Source organism: Bubalus bubalis, chromosome 4, assembly GCF_019923935.1.
Source record: "Bubalus bubalis isolate 160015118507 breed Murrah chromosome 4, NDDB_SH_1, whole genome shotgun sequence".
NCBI classification, from domain to species: domain Eukaryota; kingdom Metazoa; phylum Chordata; class Mammalia; order Artiodactyla; family Bovidae; genus Bubalus; species Bubalus bubalis.
In genome coordinates, this window is record NC_059160.1 from 52,414,284 (window position 1) to 52,432,783 (window position 18,500).

Genomic DNA, 18,500 nt, shown 5'->3' on the forward strand with positions numbered 1-18,500 from the left:
ACACATCAACATGAATCAGCCATAGGTATACATATGTCCCCTCCCTCTTGAACCTCCTTCCCACCTCCCATTCTATCCCACCCCTCTAGGTTGTCAGAGTACCAGGTTTGAGCTCCCTGTTTAATACAGCAATTCCCTTTGGCTATCTATTTTACATATGGTAATGTATATTTTTCGTTCTTACTCTTTCAATTTGTCCCTCCTCCACCTTCCCCCACTGTATTAACGCACATATGTGGAATCTAGAAAGATGGCACTGATGAACCTATTTGCAGGACAGCAGTGGAGACGCCAACACAGAGAAGAGACTTGTGGACACAATATTTTTCTTAAAGCGACTACTGGAAAATTTTAAATGGCAATGTGGCTTGCATTATATTTCTGTTGGGCAATATCATTTTAGATGGAGGCAGTGAGCAGAGGCAGACTCATTTCCTTGTAGGAACTAGGGAGAGAAGCTGCTGCTGAATACATTCCATGGTCCCAGGCAAAGTGCTGGCACGGTTTCCTGGGTTTCTGAGAATAAATGGCAGGAACACAGAACAGCACATAACTGGGTGGGGCTGATGCACTGCCTGATTCCTTTCCCTGTTCAGGCACAAAACACACCATCTAGAAACTTTCTGTCACTATCATTGCCTTGGCAGAGGATACCACAGTTGTTATCTGGGTTTTGACTTGGACACGAACGCATTCTAACGACAAGGGCATTTCAGGTGAAGCTAGTGGCCATGAAGACAGTCTTAAAATTGGTATGCACTTAACTTCTTCACTTCCGCCCTCTCAACATTTACCTGAGACCCAGTGTGTGGTGGAAATTCACCCTCCAAGCATTTGCTTTTTTCCGGTTTTGCATCTTTACCTCCAGAGCAGCCTTGTTTTCAAAATGATTTGCGGGCTGCCGGAGGAGGCTGCAAAAGGAAGTCTGGCCCATCGGAGCCAGCCAGCCAAGCACATCTGGAAGTGGTTTCAGAGGCCTCCTCACTCGGCCAGCACAGCGCCTGGATTCCCAGCTGCTTGGAGCAGGGGTGGAAGAAACCCGACCCGCTCCAAAGTCGACGCAAGCAAGGGAGGTGCAGTGGGGGAGCAGGACTCTCTTGGAAACGGAATATTGGCCTCGAGGCTCTCCAGCCTTTTGAGATTTCCAATGGGATCTTAGAAGCAGCTGAAGCACCATGAAGGGCAGTACCCTGGGGCCAGCTACGATTTGAACGCTCTGCCCTGCAGCTCTTTGGACGGAGGAACCCAGAATCCTGATCTCACCGCTCACCAGGTAAACAGAAATTTACAACAGGGTGACAGCCTGTCTATTTCACTCTGGCCTGCTGGCAGCTGTTCTTTATTTTGCTGTAGACGCAAGAAAGTAGATCTGAGGTGGACTGTCCCATGCAAACCGCCTTCAGGCGCCCCCAGCTGATGTTTGTAGCATGCCAGCGGAATCTGCTTCATTTTTTTGCCATCGCCGCAAATCCAAAATAGTGTGCAAGTTTTTCACATCCTGCATTGCTTTTCCAGACCTGGATTTATCTTCATCTCCCTACCCGCCAAAGAGTGTTGATTTACTGTTTTCCTCATATTTTCAGTGTGGAAATCATCGGTTAGTTAGGAGTTGATAAATGCTAGCATTTAAGACAGGTATGTTTCTGAGTCACAAAAGATTTAACTGAGTTATGAATCTTGTTTTCAGAATCAGTCCTAGGAAGCTGTTCTGAGGGCTCCAAGCACCGCCCCATTTCCCCCGCAAAGAACTAGCAATCATATGAAATCTAAATAAGGCTTATTGTAAATACAGTAGTCATAGTGTTCAGGCTGAAAAATGCTTTTTAATGTTCAAAAAATGTCCTCTTATGTTCACTTTATGAGCAAGAATAATACATTGGCTAAGCCTGATAAAAATTGATATGTAACTTATGACATAAGTTAAGAAGGGATACTTAATATAAGAGGAAAAGGAAAAGAAGAAAATATGATATGCAAACATCTGAATGTGCTGTGGAAAAGGCAGTCCCTAGCTGTTTGGCCCTGTGCAGCCAAATTTCCCAAGCGACATTGGTTTGTTTGTCTTTTCCTCCGAATGTTTTGGTGTTGCATCCATACACGGAATGCTTTTGCATGCTGCATGATGGAATTCTGGGTCTCTATCTAACTCAGAGCTGTGCAGGGCAGTGGTGAGAACATGGGCTCTGGGGTCTGACTCACAGAGATGAGTCTTTGCACTGCCACTTAGAAGCTTTGACTCTGGGTGACTCTTCTTATTTGTAAAATAGGAATTAAGGGACATCATATATGTGAATGTGTTGTGTGCTCAGTCTCTCAGTTGTGTCCGACTCTTTGTGGTCCCACACACTGTCCATGTTCCTCTGTTTGTAGAATTTTCCAGGCAAGAATATATTCCAGGGTATCATCCTGACCCAGGGATTGAACCCATGTCTCCAGAGTCTCCTGCATTGGCAGTCGCTCAGTCATGTCTGACTCTTTGCGACTTCATGGACTGTAGCCTGCCAGGCTACTCTGTCCATGGGATTCTCCAGGCAAGAATACTGCAGTTGGTAGTCATTCCCTTCTCTAGGGGATCTTCCCAACCCAGGCATCAAATCCAGGTCTCCTGCATTGCAGGCAGATTCTTTACCAGCTGAGCCATCAGGGAAGCACCAAGGCTTTACCAAGTGACAAGTGACTAACACTTTTACTTTAGTGTGTCTGGAAGGACATAATGCAGGATCAGCAGAGTACTGAGCCCTCAGCGAGGGAGGGAAGCTTCTCTAGTGGTGCATCTCTAGTGATGATGATGCTGGGGGCGGGGAAAGTGACCACACATCCTGCACTGGGCCATAGCCCTGCTTTGGATACACGGTTCCCCCTAATAGACCAGTCACCAGACGTTCCTCACATCCACCCAAGTTGTCTCTCCAGGGCCCAACGTTCTTCCTTCTCTTCAAACAGCTCTCCTTCTTTTTTCCACTCTGCCTCTCTTTAGTTCTCCTGCCTCTTCCATCGATGAGAGAAAGACGTGCTCACCAAGCCACAGCCCTCACCATTTCATTCCTAGTTCCCAGGGAGCCTGATTCTAAAGAGTTCTTTTATTTCAGCATCTGCCAAAGAACGTTCCAAAGAAGATAGTCCCATGAGGAAAATATGTTCTGTGAGCCATATCCTCCTCTCAGCACACTCAAGTCGTGATGGCATTCTAAAAGTCCTAAGAAGTTCCGCAGAAATCTGCTTCTTTGTTTAACACTGAAGGTCCCAATTGATGCTGAGCCATTTTATCACATCACATAGCTTAACATGTTATTACTCTGCAATATACTATTTTTTAAATTTAATTTTTATTTTTGGGCCATGCCACATGGCATGTGGGATCTTAGTTCCTTGACCAGGTATTGAACTTGTGCCCCCTGCAATGGACACTTGGAGCGTTAACCCCTGGACTTCCAGGGAAGCTTTGCAATATCTTCTTCTGCCCACACCTGTTTTTATCTTGGTTCCTCTTATGGATGTCCTACTTGCTACCTCCCCTGGCGAACACCCAAGATGATTGGTCATACGTGACATATTGATATGTACAAAGTCTGGCCTAAGGGGGGCAGCAGGAATCAGCAAACGTTCATTGCAAAGGGCCATATAAGGGGCTTTGCAGGCCAGGTGGTCTCCATCATGATGGCTCTGTTCTGTGGAAGTAGTGTGGAATTGGCCATGGAAAAAACATCAAACATCAACATCAAAGAATAAGCCTGGCTATGTTCCCACAAAACATTATTTAGAAAAAAACGAACAGTGATGGCCAGGATCTGGCTGTAGTTTGTCGACACTTGATCTAAGGCCATGTTGTAAAAGAATGCTTGAATCCAATGCAGGAGAAAGCAGGATGGGTCCTCTGCAAAATGAAGACTTCCCTATCCTGTGTATTTTGGTGGATCTGGAGTAAGACCTTCATGCTCCGGCAAAACATAAAAGGGCCAGTGGTGTTTTGTTGAAGGCCAAATTCCTGAGTCCTGGTTTTGTCCTTTTTCTTCTCTTCAAGTGAACCTATGCTCCTGTCCTGTTGATGACTCTGTAGCCTGCCTGGTTTAAGCTGAAGTGCCCTACTGACTGTGTTTTATGCACCTATGAACTTCAGAGTCGAGTCTTATAGAATTCTGTGAAATCACAGATCTTCTTGGCAGTTCTCTTAACCTCTCTGAGATTCAGTTTCCTGGGATAAACTAGGAAGAATAACCTTATAGGGTTGTTGTGGGAATCAAATTAATTTACCTGCAAAGGTCTTAGAACAATGTCTGGTTCATGGAAATTACTATGGAAGTAACTATCTTTGTAATGCATTATTTCATCTAATCTGCAAAACAGTCCCATTTCACAGATTGGGTTTTGTAAATTGCCCAAGATTACACAGTAAGAAATGAGGCAGAACCAGGATTCAAAGTCACAAAGCCTGTGTTGTTTCCACTCAGGTATATGCTCTGCTGGATTTAAGTCATTCAAAAGTACATTTTAGGAGCCCTCACTTTTATCTTCCTTTTGATTCCCAGATCCTTTCCCATTACTCTTTACCTGAACCCATGGCAGGCATTATTAATCAATCACAGTGCTCTCTTTCTCTTTCTTTCTTCCTTCTTTTCTCTCTCTCTCTTTCTTTCTTTTACTGAGTCTGGTGATGGCTTTAGACGCCATCTCCATTTATCAATTCTGAAAGCTCCTACCAACTGATTAGAGTTGGCATGTAAAATAAAACTTGTGGGCTCTGATTTTTGGAATACTTTTCTGGAGTCCTTCCCAGTTTTGCCTTTTCTTCCAAGGCAGAGCTAATCCCCTTAGCAACTGCCAGGTCTCAAAACATTCTTTCCAGATTTGGCCACAGCCCCAAAGTCTGGCATCTGGTAAACAACTCCCCATGCAAGGTCCTCCTTGCCACCATTCAGGGCCTTTCCTAAGAATTCCCTCTTTCCAACACTGACTGTGAGGCGACACCCCAGCTGCCTCTTTCTTGCCATCCTGTAGTCAGGCCTATGGGCCCTGAATGTTCAAGGCTTGACTGTTACTATAGAGAAACCACAACACAGAAGTCACTCAGCCTAGGAGAGCTTACAGAAGTACAGAGGATACAGTTCTGGGCATCCTTGTTGTGAAGGTAAGAGAAAGGCCAAGAATAAAAGCAGAGGGCTTGGGTCTTCTTCTTGGCCTTTCTCTTATTTTTCTTAGGTGTGATAATGGTGTTGTGATTATACAGGAGGATGTCCTTGTCCTTAAGAGATGCATGATGAAGTATTTAGGGCTGAAGAGCCGTGTGTGTGTGTGTGTGTGTGTGTGTGTGTGTGTGTGTGTGTGTGTAAGGAGGGAGGCAGGAAGTGGGGAGAAAGAGAGAAAGGAAAGATGGCAACACGTTACCAATTGGTAAATTTTGTGTAGGGCATATGAAAATTCATTCTTTCAGCTTTTTGTAGACTTGAAATGTTTCAAGTGATAAAGAAAAGGAAAATCAAACAAAAAATAAGGATACTAAAGCTGAGTGTATGTTTCCAATTAATTTGATGTAATTATTAAACAATAAAGATAGTCACTGTGACAGCTGTACCAGTGATGGATTGGGGAAGGGGAGGGAGCAGAGATTCCAGATGTAGAAAGTCTAGGCGGGAAGTTCCTGCAGAGTTAATGAGTGAGATGAAGCAGGAGAGAAAGGAGAGGGGTTAAGAAACACGAGGTGAAGCTGTCAGAATCAGAGGTTGGTTGGATAAGGGATTGGGAGGAAGCAGAGGAGGATGCTCCGAGAACACCAGAGGAGCTTCTGTGGGGCAGCTGCTGATTTCAGGTGAGAACAGATGATGTTTGATGTTCTTGTGCAGCTTCCTGGAGGAGAGGGCCACTTGCTTATCCCTCCCTCTAGGAGGAAATATTTTTGAGAGTTTATATCTCTGGTCACTTGTGCTGGGCATATGGCAATAAACAAAAACAGACAAAATACCCTACATCTATGGAACTTGTAGCCTATCGTTGGATGTTGGTGGTTTAGTTGCTAAGTCGGTGTCCAACTTTTGTGACCCCATGGACTATAGCCTGCCAGGCTCCTCTGTCCATGCGATTCTACAGGCAAGAATACTGGAGTGGGTTGCCATTTCCTTCTCCAGGGGATCTTTGTGACCCAGGAATCAAACTCACATCTCCTGCATTGCAGGCAGATTCTTTACCAACTGAGCTATGAGGGAATCCCCTGCTGTTGGCGGAAGACAGACAATAAACCAGTGAAAAATGGGCAGCATGTTGGATGGTGGTCATTGCTGAGAAGAATATAGACTTCCCTGGCAGGCCAGTGGTTAAGACTCTGTGCTTCCAATGCAGGGGGCATTCAATCCCTGATTGGGAAAATAAGAATTAATACATGTATTGCTGGGGTTAGGGGGTTTTTGCCTGAGTCTGAGCAAAGTGAAGAAGTGGGCCATGTGGATATCTGGGAGGAGTGTTCTGGTGAAGGGAACATCATTCCAGGTGCCAGGAGTGTAAGGGGCTCTGAGGCAGAAGAGTGTCTGGCAAGGAGGGCGGTGTGATCGGGTGAGATCTCATAGGACACTGTATGGACTTCAGCTTCTACTCTAAGAGAAATAGAGAGGCCTCGGCGAATTCTGAACAGAAATCTAATATAAAAAATAATCAATTAAAGGGGGACAAAGACCGTATCATCTTGTCAAAGGATAATGCTGATCAGGCCAGGGCGAAGACAGTACAGGTGATGATACTGATCAGGCCAGGGCGAAGGCAGTACAGGTGGTGAAGATTCTGGATGTATTTTGAAGGTGGAACTGACAGGCTTTGTTGTCAATCCATCTGTAGGGAAGGAGAAAGAGAGAAGAGTCAAGGACAAAACCAAGCTTATTTTCATGAGCAATTATAAGAATGGAGTTGGGAAAGATGATGGTGGGGAAACATCAGGAGCTAAGATTTCGACATGAGGATGCCTCCAAGTGAAGATGCCCAGAGACACTTGGCTTTAGGAGTCTGGAGTCCACATGAGAGAAATGGGCTGCAGGCAGTAATTTGGGAGTAATCAGCATGTAAATGGTATCTCAAGCCAGGAGGGGCTTCCCAGGTGTGAGGTGGTAAGGAATCCACCTGCCAATGCAGGAGACGTAGGAGACGCAGTTTCAATTCCTGGGTTGGGAAGATCCTCTGGAGAAGGAAATGGCAACCCACTCCAGTATTCTTGCCTGGGGAATCCCTTGGACAGAGGAGCCTGGTGAGCTTATAGTCCACAGGGTTGCAAAGACTCAGACAAAACTGAGCTACTGAGCATGCATGCATTCAATCCAGGAAACAGGGTGAGACTGCCTAAGGCAAGAGTTTAGAGAGAGAAGAAATGAAAAATTGAGTCCTGAGTTGTTCCACCATTTAGAAGTTCTGGAGATGAGGGAATAGCCGAAGAATCTGAGAATGAGTGATCACACAGTGGGTGGGAAAGCAGGCAAGTGTGGGGTTCCATAGGCTACACACAGGATGTGTGTAGAGTGGGAGAGAGCTGGCAAGTGGTCTGCACGGCCGTGCAACGGGTCCTCTTCCATGTAGGAATGAGTCTTGTGATGCATTTCCTTGCTGGCAGGGGCCATATTAGCTCAGAAGAGCTCTCTCAGCCTCTGCCCCAGTTTCTCTTGGCCCCAGATCTCTGCTTCTTACTCTATGTCTTCTTAAGGTATCCTGCAGCCGTTCCCTCTAGCTCTCGTCCCTGATCTCTCCCATTGTTCTTTTACCCCTTTACACTTCTGCTCCCTCTGCCAAATCCACACCATCAGCTCCTCTCTAAAAGATGCAAACATCTCTTGGGTACCTACTTAATTAGAACGCTTTGGCCTGCAAGTATTGGAAACACCACTTTACAGCAGCTTAAATGGAATGTACCACCATCAGAGATGAGATGAAATTGTAAAGAGAGGGAGAAAGATGCCAATCAGGCATACTGAATCTCTGTAACAATCTCATATTCTTTTAAAAAAGTAAACAAAAGAAGTTTTTTCTTGGAAACCTTCTCAAGAACTCCTCTCAGCCTTGCATTTCAAAATCACCTTAGAAGTTTTCCTATAAGAATTTGTTTCAGGAATTCCCTTCCTTGGCTCACCACTGCTGTGCCTTGCAGTTAGATGTGCCATATCAGGTTTCTGAAGCCTCTTATTTTATCTCAAACAGAGTTTAGAGTTGACAACATGCTGGACAGGAAAATATACCACCCTTTTCAGATGTATGACCTCAGTAGTTAGAGTAACCAAGCACTCAGGGGAAAGTGGACCAACTTCCCTGGGAGCTGTGAATTTCATCAACACACATTGACATCTGTTACCTGGAGCCCACCTCTCCTGCCTCTGGGGTAGCCAAAATAGCTCTTCAAGAATCCTGTGGTTAAAGAGCATCAGCTTTGAAGTCAGGAAGCCCTAATTTCAAATCCCTGTCACACCATTTATATACTAGCTGCGTGATTTTGAGCAAGTCACTCTAAGTCACAGTTTCCTCCTTTGAAAAATGGAATTAGTAATATATCCATCTGAGTTTATTCATAAGAATTTAAAAAAATAATAATGTACCTAAATGGTCAACGTAGATCTGGGTGCAAATTAAGCTCTGTAAATGGTACCTATTATTATCATCTGGCCCCTGCAAGCTTCTCTCCAAATGTGCATACTGTTTTGGTTACAAGGAATGCATTTGTAAGGATCCTTGTTTGCAAGAAATGGAACGTCATTTCAAAGCTGTTTAAGGAAAAGACAGAAATTTATTGGGTTGGCTGACTGGGATATCCAGGGAGGAGCTGGCCTCAGGAATTCAGAGCCCAGAGCCTTCTGGCCTCCCTCTCATTCTCTCCCGTGGTACTAGATGGTCTTTGGAATGGAACAGACATGTGGTCAAAGACCATGTTAGGTTGACATCGCCTCAAAAAGTTAGCTTAACACATATCATCTAGAATAGTAGGTGGATAAAAAGTACCTGAAACCAGCCTCAGAACAATCATAAATAATGTGCTTTTTGACTCAATTCTTCCCCAAGTTCATGAGGAGAAAAGGAAAAGGGCCATTGCCAATGCACTCGGAGCTCCTGGGTGTGCAGTCTGAACGCCGGGAAAGTGAAAGAGGCATTGTAGCCAGTTGTTTACAGTGAATTAAAGGCTTGAATCAAATCCCCGTTGAAGCATTTCCCCAGATCACTGCCAACAAGTTCTCAAAACACTTTGGTTCATAAGGAATCCCTGGAGTACTATGATACCTTGCCTTTCCTGATTTCATCCCTTGGGGTGTCTCTGTCATGTTGCTAATTCCTAAAGGTTAATAATCTTTGTTTGCCAACTGTTACCTCTGGTCAAATATCAAGTTCAGAAGTTCCTTAGAAGGAGAAGAATTAAGAAGCATCAATTTAATTTTAAAATAAACTTTGAGTTTTCAAGACAAATTGTTATTTATGGCAAATTAGCTATTTTTCTTTCTCTTCTTCTTCTTCTTCTTTTTTTTTTTTTAAGATAAAGGAAATCAGTTTTCAGCTCCTGGAAAATGCCACAAAGAAATGATTGAATATGTGACAAATTTTAATTTTAGGTTTCCAAGCTAAAATGAATTTTAAAATCTAAAATTCTAATGATTATACTTTATGTTTTTTCATCTAACTTACCCTGCTATCTTCTGCTTCTCTTAATGCCCACTGCTTCTTCTAATGAACATATAAGATATTATGATAAGCATATAGATAAATGGGGAACTGGGACAACCGGGAAGCAGAGTTATAAGAGGTATATTTTGAGAGCAGAGAGTTTGTTAGCTCTCTTGAATTTTCAGAGCACAGATAAAATACTCCAGAATATTGTGCAAAGATAGAATGGATTTGGGGAAATGTTTGGTTGAAACTTTTTAATGATGTATCAGCCCTTTTCCTGTCTCCTTCTGGTGCTACTTGGAAAATGTTGTTGAATCTTTATTTGATGATATAAGTTACTTTTTAGCCACTGATTGCTATCCAGATCTATAATTCTTGTAAAACGCATAGGAGAGAATAAGAAATCTTCTTTAGAACACATGTCATCCTTTAGATTCAAACTCCTTGACAAATTAAACATTAAAGAAAAAAAATCAATTCGAGTGAAAGGATAGTCTTCTCAACAAATGGTCCCAGAGCAACTGGACATTTATATGATTAAAAATGAACTTTCACCTATACCTCATGCCATATAAAAAAAAAGGACTCAAAATGGAAATATAAAACTATAAAACTCTCAGAAGGAAATGCAGGGGAAACTCATCATGACCTTGAATTAGACTAGAAGTTCTCAGATATGACATTGAAAGCATGATATGAAAAAGAAAAAAAAACTGATGAAATGGACATCATCAATATTAAAAACTTTTGCTTTGCAAAATTTGTTATTAGAAGATTGAAAAGAAGAGCCATCTGCTGGAGGAAAGTATTTGCAAATCACATATCTAAGAAAAGACTTGTATCCAGAATATGTAAAGAACTCTCAAAACTCAAAAATAAGAAAGGGACTTTCTTGGTGGTCCAGTGGTTAGGACCCTGTATTTTCAGTGCAGGGGGTGTGAGTTCAATCCCTGGTCAGGGAACTAAGATCCCTCATGCCACAGAGTGTGGCCAAAAAAATCAAAAGGAACAAATTATGGATACATACAACAGCAAGTATGAATCTCAAATGTCTCTTGCTAAGCAAAAGAAGAGTTTCAGGGATTTCCCTGGTGGTACAGTGGATGGGAATCCATCTGTCGATGCAGGGGACACAGGTTTGATATCTGGTCCGGGAAGATTCCGCATGCCGTGGAGCAACTAAGCCAGTACATCACAATGACTGAACCTGTGTTCTAGAGCCTGAGAGTGGCAACTACTGAGCCCTTGTGCCCTAAAGCCTGTGTTCCGCAACCAGAGAAGCCACTGCATTGAGAAGCCCACATACTGCCAGTAGAGAGTAGCCCCTGACTGCCACAACTAGAGAAAAGCCCACTCAGCAGCAAAGACAAAAATAACTAACTAAAGAAGAATCTCAAAAGACTGTAAACTGTGTGATTCCATTCATATGATATTCTGGACATGGCAAAACTACAGGGACAGAGACTAGATCAGGGGTTACCAGGGGCTAGGTGTTGAGTCCATCTGTGAGAGGGCAATGTAGGGGAATTCCTTGGAGGTGCTGGAATTGTTCTTTATCGCATTTGCTGGGATTATCACAAGAATTTCTGCATGTGTTAAGAATCACAGAATGGTACAACTAGAAAAGTGAATTCTACTATAAGTAAAAATTTAAACATTTAAAAAAAATCAACAAATCAAATTTTGAAGCTGACCTGATATGCCTTTAATCACTGACATGTCACAAGAAGGAAGCCTTTTTTTTTTTTTTTTAAAAAGCAAGTATACTGAATTTTATTATATGTCACCGGTTGTGTTTCCCTGAGTGAAGCACTCTTTCTAATTATGGAAGTTCACAATAGGAAATTTATGGAAATCTAGGACACTACAAAGAAATGACCTTGTCAACATATTTCAAGTGTCTTGGCAGAATAGTTCTTATAAGGCTAATTCTTTATTCTTTAAAAAGGTAGTTGCCTCTCCTGTTAAAAGAAATTGTTCCTGTAATATATTTAGTTGATACATGGCTTGGAATTTGCTATGCATTTGTCTCAAGCAAAAGAAGTAAGAAGTTGTTCTGGGAGAAGATAAGGATGGTTGATGATGTGACAGCCACTCTTTGTTGTGTGTGTGTGCTTGCGCGCGTGTGCGTATGTGTGTTTAGCTTCTCTTGTACTTAACTATTTATTTGACTGAGTAGATAATGCGTTTATGTCATTCAACATCCTATGGGTGCCAAGGCTTCTGTTTATCAGTCAGAGCAGACCAGTGGGACATCAGTGTTGCCCATTTTAATTGATTGGTGTTGAGAGCCATATTGGTTATTTAGTAAGTACTGTAAGATTACCAAGTGAAAAGTCTCCTTCTGTTTGTGTCCTGGGCCCTTTTTTATTTTCTATAATGTTCAGTGGAGAGGCAGGTGTTTCAACACTGGTCTATATGAAGTTGTGAAAAGACGGATATTGTAATTACTCCCGGCAGTGTACAGCTATGAAAAACAGGCAAATCCTATCCCAGATCAGTCTCTGGCATGCTTCCACCTTCCTTTGAGGGCTTTCTTATTCATTTGTGCTCCTCATCCCTGGCAGTCACCTTGAGAGTCAACCTGCTCCTCTCCTACTGTTTGCCTGGGACACTTTCTCATTCTGCAGGGCACAACAGCCACCCCCCCCTCCGAGTTCCTCCCCAGCCCACCCCATTCCCTGCCACACACACACACACACACACACACTCTGTGAGACTGGAGCTACAAAAAGCTACAGCACAAACCTGGCAAATCTTCCCAAAGAAGCAATTTTACTAGATGGTGAAACATTAAAAACGTCAGTTTTCTCTGACACCTTAACCTAGCTGTCCATTGAATCAGCCCCAGAGATTCTGTAATCTTTAACCTGAGATGTGCAGATGCTTAAAGTGTCCATAGACACATTTCATTTTCTCAGGCACTTAGGTGAGAAAAAAATGAATCTTTAATTTCACTAACCTCTCCTTGAAATTGAGCATTTCCTTCCTTTGTGAATATAGGCAACAAACCACAAAAATTGTGGTACCTGTGACTTCATTATCAGTATAAATCAGATGTTTTCATATTACATTACAGTTGTTACAAATATCTCACATTTTTAAAAGTTCATCACTACCTCAAGTTACAGTAAGTATTCTACCTGCTAATATTCCTTGTTATTTAATAAAGAAGTGTGTTTGTAGGTAGATCACAAATTTGTTTTTTTCCCCCAATATTCTGATGGCTTGCTTTAAAATTTTATCATTGATTTTCTTTGTAACACAATGTACCTTTTAAGCTTTTAAAGATATTATTCTGGGAGGAGATCTGTAGGATTCACCAAACTTCCGAGATATTTGTGTCAAAAAAGGTTAAGATTCTAGCCATCTACCATTGATTTGGCAATTCAGAGGAAATTAACTCTCCTTTCCCCGATGCAATATTACCTCCAAACTTTATACCAGTCCTTGAGGGCTTCCATTCTCCTGTCTAATACCCACAGAGCTTTATAGATCAGTTGCTTCTCTCTCCCACCCTCCATGTTCAAAATAAAGAACATGCCCTCTTCCCTTGATTCCTCTCAAATACAGTAATGTGTGTCTTTAGATTCATGGGAAAAGCAGTGTGGAGGCAGGGTGGGGATTAGAAGGTGCAGAGCATGGCAGAGGCTACAGACTGAGTATTGGAAATTCCAGATCTTTGAAAGTCTTGAGAGCCCATCTGTACAGGGAAAGAAGTTCTTTTTGTTGCTGTTAATTTATTTTTTATTGAAGGATAATTGCTTTACAGAATTTTTTGTTTTCTGTCAAACCTCAACATGAATCAGCCATAGGTATACATATATCCCCTCCCTTTTGAACCTCCCTCCCATCTCCCTCCCCATCCCACCACTCTAGGTTGATACAGAGCCCCTGTTTGAGTTTCCTGAGCCATACAGCAAATTTCCGTTGGCTATCTATTTTACATATGGTAATGTAACTTTCCATGTTACTCTTCCCATACATCTCACCCTCTCCTCCCCTCTCCCCATGTCCATAAGTCTATTCTCTATGTCTGTTTCTTCATTGCTGCCCTGTAAATAAATTTTTCAGTACCATTTTTCTAGATTCCATATATATATATGTATATGTGTGTTAGAATACAATATTTATCTTTCTTTTTCTGATTCACTTCACTCTGTATAACAGGTTCTAGATTCATTCATCCACCTCATCAGAACTAACTCAAATGCATTCCTGAGGCCTGGTGTGCTGCAATTCATGGGGTCGCAAAGAGTCGGACACCACTGAGCTACTGAACTGAACTGAATATTCCATTGTGTATATATGTACCACAACTTCTTCATCCATTCATCTGTCAGTGGACATCTATTTTGCTTCCATGTTCTAGCTATTGTAAATAGTGCTTCAATGAACAATGGGATACATATGTCTTTTTCAATTTTAGTTTCCTCAGGGTATATGCCTAGGAGTGGGATTGCTGGGTCATATGGTGGTTTTATTCCTGGTTTTTTAAAGAATCTCCATACCGTCTTCCATAGTGGCTGTATCAGTTTACACTCCCACCAACAGTGCAAGAGCATTCCCTTTTCTCCACATCCTCTCCAGCATTTATTGTTTGTAGATTTTTTGATGATGGCCATTCTGACTGGTGTGAGGTGACATCACATTGCGGTTTTGATTTGCATTTCTCTAATAATGAGCAATGTTGAGCATCTTTTCATGTGTTTGTTAGCCATCTCTGTGTCTTCTTTGGAGAAATGTCTGTTTAGGTCTTTTTCCCACTTTTTGATTGGGTTGTTTGTTTTCCTGGTATTGAGTTGTATGAGCTGCTTGTATATTTTGGAAATTAATCCTTTGTCAGTTGTTTCATTTGCTATTATTTTCTCCCATTCTCCGGGTTGTCTTTTCACCTTGCTTATAGTGTTATTTGCTGTGCAGAAGCTTTTAAGTTTAATCAGGTCCCACTTGTTTACTTTTGTTTTTATTTCCATTACTCTAGGAGGTGGGTCATAGAGGATCTTGCTTTGATTTATGTCATCGAGTGTTTTGCCTACGTTTTCCTCTAAGAGTTTTATAGTTTCTGGTCTTATATTTAGGTCTTTAATCCATTTTGAGTTTATCTTTGTGTATGGTGTTAGGAAGTGTTCTAATTGACTGGAAGTGTTAGGAAGTGTTCTAATGGACTGGAAGAAACACAAGCTGGAATCAAGATTGCTGGGAGAAATATCAATAACCTCAGATATGCAGATGACACCACCCTTATGGCAGAAAGCGAAGAGGAACTAAAAAGCCTCTTGATGAAGGTGAAGGTGGAGAGTGAAAAAGTTGGCTTAAAGCTCAACATTCAGAAAACGAAGATCATGGCATCTGGTCCCATCACTTCATGGGAAATACATGGGGAAACAGTGGAAACAGCGTCAGACTTTATTTTTCTGGGCTCCAAAATCACTGCAGATGGTGACTGCAGCCATGAAATTAAAAGACGCTTACTCCTTGGAAGGAAAGTTATGACCAACCTAGATAGCATATTCAAAAGCAGAGACATTACTTTGCCAACAAAGTTTCGTCAAGGATATGGTTTTTCCTGTGGTCATGTAGGGATGTGGGAGTTGGACTGTGAAGAAGGCTGAGCACCAAAGAATTGATGCTCTTGAACTGTGCTGTTGGAGAAGACTCTTGAGAGTCCCTTGGACTGCAAGGAGATCCAACCAGTCCATTCTGAAGGAGATCAGCCCTGGGATTTCTTTGGAAGGAATGATGCTAAAGCTGAAGCTCCAGTACTTTGGCCACCTCATGTGAAGAGTTGACTCATTGGAAAAGACTCTGATGCTGGGAGGGATTGGGGGCAGGAGGAGAAGTGGACGACAGAGGATGAGATGGCTGGATGGCATCACTGACTCGATGGACTTGAGTCTGAGTGAACTCGGGGAGTTGGTGATGGACAGGGAGGCCTGGCGTGCTGCGATTCATGGGGTCGCAAAGAGTCAGACATGACTGAGCGACTGAACTGAACTGAATCATAAACGGGTGCTGAATTTTGTCAAAGGCTTTTTCTGCATCTATTGAGATTATCATATGGTTTTTATCTTTCAATTTGTTAATATGATGTTACACATTGATTGATTTGTGTATATTGAAGAATCCTTGCATCCCTGCAATAAACCCAACTTGATCATGGTGTATGAGCTTTTTTTTTTTTTTTTTTTTTAATTTTATTTTATTTTTAAACTTTACATAACTGTATTAGATTTGCCAAATATCAAAATGAATCCGCCACAGGTTTACATGTGTTCCCCATCCTGAACCCTCCTCCCTCCTCCCTCCCCATTCCATCCCTCTGGGTCGTCCCAGTGCACCAGCCCCAAGCATCCAGTATCGTGCATCGAACCTGGACTGGCAACTCATTTCATACATGATATTTTACATGTTTCAATGCCATTCTCCCAAATCTTCCCACCCTCTCCCTCTCCCACAGAGTCCATAAGACTGTTCTATACATCAGTGTCTCTTTTGCTGTCTCGTACACAGGGTTATTGTTACCATCTTTCTAAATTCCATATATATGCGTTAGTATACTGTATTGGTGTTTTTCTTTCTGGCTTACTTCACTCTGTATAATAGGCTCCAGTTTCATCCACCTCATTAGAACTGATTCAAATGTATTCTTTTTAATGGCTGAATAATACTCCATTGTGTATATGTACCACAGCTTTCTTATCCATTCATCTGCTGATGGACATCTAGGTTGCTTCCATGTCCTGGCTATTATAAACAGTGCTGCGATGAACATTGGGGTACTCGTGTCTCTTTCCCTTCTGGTTTTTTCAGTGTGTATGCCCAGCAGTGGGATTGCTGGATCATAAGGCATGTCTATTTCCAGTTTTTTAAGGAATCTCCACACTGTTCTCCATAGTGGCTGTACTAGTTTGCATTCCCACCAACAGTGTAAGAGGGTTCCCTTTTCTCCACACCCTCTCCAGCATTTATTACTTGTAGACTTTTGGATTGCAGCCATTCTGACTGGCGTGAAATGGTACCTCATAGTGGTTTTGATTTGCATTTCTCTGATAATGAGTGATGTTGAGCATCTTTTCATGCATGAGCTTTTTGATGTGTTGCTGAATTCTGTTTGCTAAAATTTTGTTGAGGATTTTTGCATCTATGTTCATCAGTGATATTGGCCTGTAGTTTTATTATTTTGTGTTGTCTTTGTCTGGTTTTAGTATCAGGGTGATGGTGGCCTCATAGAATGAGTTTGGAAGTGTTCCTTTGCAATTTTTTGAAAGAGACTTAGAAGGATAGGCATTAGCCCTTCTCTAAATGTTTGATAGAATTCTCCTGTGAAGCCATCTGGTCCTGTGATTTTGCTTTTTGGGAGATTTTTGATCACAGCTTCAATTTCAGTGCTTGTACTTGGGTTGTTCATAATTTTTATTTCTTCCTGGTTCAGTCTTGGAAGATTGAACTTATATAAGAATCTGTCCATTTCTTCCAGGTTTTCCATTTTATTGTCATATAGTTGTTCATAATAGTCTCATAATCCTTTAAATTTCTGCATTGCCCGTGGTAACCTCTTCTTTTTCATTTCTAATTTTGTTGATTTGATTCCTCTCTCTTTTGTTCTTGATGAGTCTGGCTAAGGGTTTGTCAATTTTGTTTATCTTCTCAAAGAAATAGCTTTTAGTTTTATTAATCTTTACTATTATTTATTTCTTTTTCATTTATTTCTGCTTGGATCTTTATGATTTTCCTTCCACTAATTTTGGGGGTTTTTTTTCTTCTTTTTCCATTTGTTTTAGGTGTAAAGTTAGGTTGTCTATTTGATGTTTTTATTGTTTCCTGAGGTAGGATTGTATTGCTATACACTTCCCTCTTAGAACTGCTTTTGCTGCATCCCATAGGTTTTGAGTTGTTGTGTTTTCATTGTCATTTGTTTCTACAAATTTTTTGATTTCCCTTTTGATTTCTTCAGTAACCTGTTGGTTATTTAGAAACGTGTCGTTTAGTAAGTTCTAATGGGTGATTGACAGCTCCTGTCCCAGGACCTTTCTCCACCTTACATACTGTTCTTCTGGGGCTGCTGCCAAACCACAGGATTCCAGCTCATCATTTACTCTTAGCTTTCTTCTTCTCTTACCTCTATCCATTCATCTATGCATAGAAAACCTGGATTTCATAATGAAGAGTTTTCTCCCCAAAAAGAGCTCTTCTGACAATGAAAGGAACTATTTTTTCAGATATTTTTGTAACAGTTTACATGAATTTAAAGGTAAAGCAAGAAACTTGTTAGGTATTTTCAACTCACTGTGGATGACTTTGAGTGTCTGCTCTCCTTTATCATAAGAATCTCTGTGGGAATGTTTAAAACATTACTTTAGGGATTTAAGGAAGACAAAGGTGGATGAAGGGGGCTACATGCACTTAAAATAAAATCCATACTCCTTTACTGACCCCCACAGTTTGTCTTCAGCCTCTTCTGGTCAGTCTCTCCCTTAGTCCGCTATGTTCCAGCTACATTGAGCCTCTTGTGATACTTAGGATCCTCAGCCCCAGGGCCTTTGCACTTGCTGTTCCCTTTGCCTGGTATGCTCTTCTGCATTCTCTCTACTGGCTCCTGCTCTTTCTCCTGATCAAATGTCATCTCCTCAAGGCTTTTCCTGATTTGTCTCCAAGATGCTTCCCTACCTCTATTCATCTTTATTCCAGCAGCTCTGTTGTTTCCTTTATGTCTAATTATTTTATTCATAATCTACTGATAATTATTTTGTTTGTTACATTTTAATATCTGTTTTTCCCACTGAAAATAGCTTCATGATGTTGGGGACCAGGACTGGTTTGTTCATTACTGCATCCACAGGACATAGCACAGTGCTGGACTTTTAGTAGGATCTCAGTAAATGTTT

The 18,500-nt window shown here is 41.6% G+C and overlaps 1 protein-coding gene across 3 annotated transcripts in view; it reads left to right on the forward strand.

Moving 5' to 3' along the window:
• GLT8D2 (glycosyltransferase 8 domain containing 2) overlaps positions 1-18,500 on the forward strand; it is a 59,863-nt gene that overhangs the window by 15,172 nt on the left and 26,191 nt on the right. Inside the window, exon 1 of one of the 3 annotated variants that reach the window (XM_006077205.4) lies at positions 687-1,273. The exons of the other annotated variants lie outside the window; for them this stretch is intronic. The gene's annotated coding sequence lies outside the window, so the exon portion shown is untranslated. Of the gene's footprint in view, positions 1-686; positions 1,274-18,500 lie in introns of those variants that run through there. 3 annotated transcript variants of the gene reach the window in all.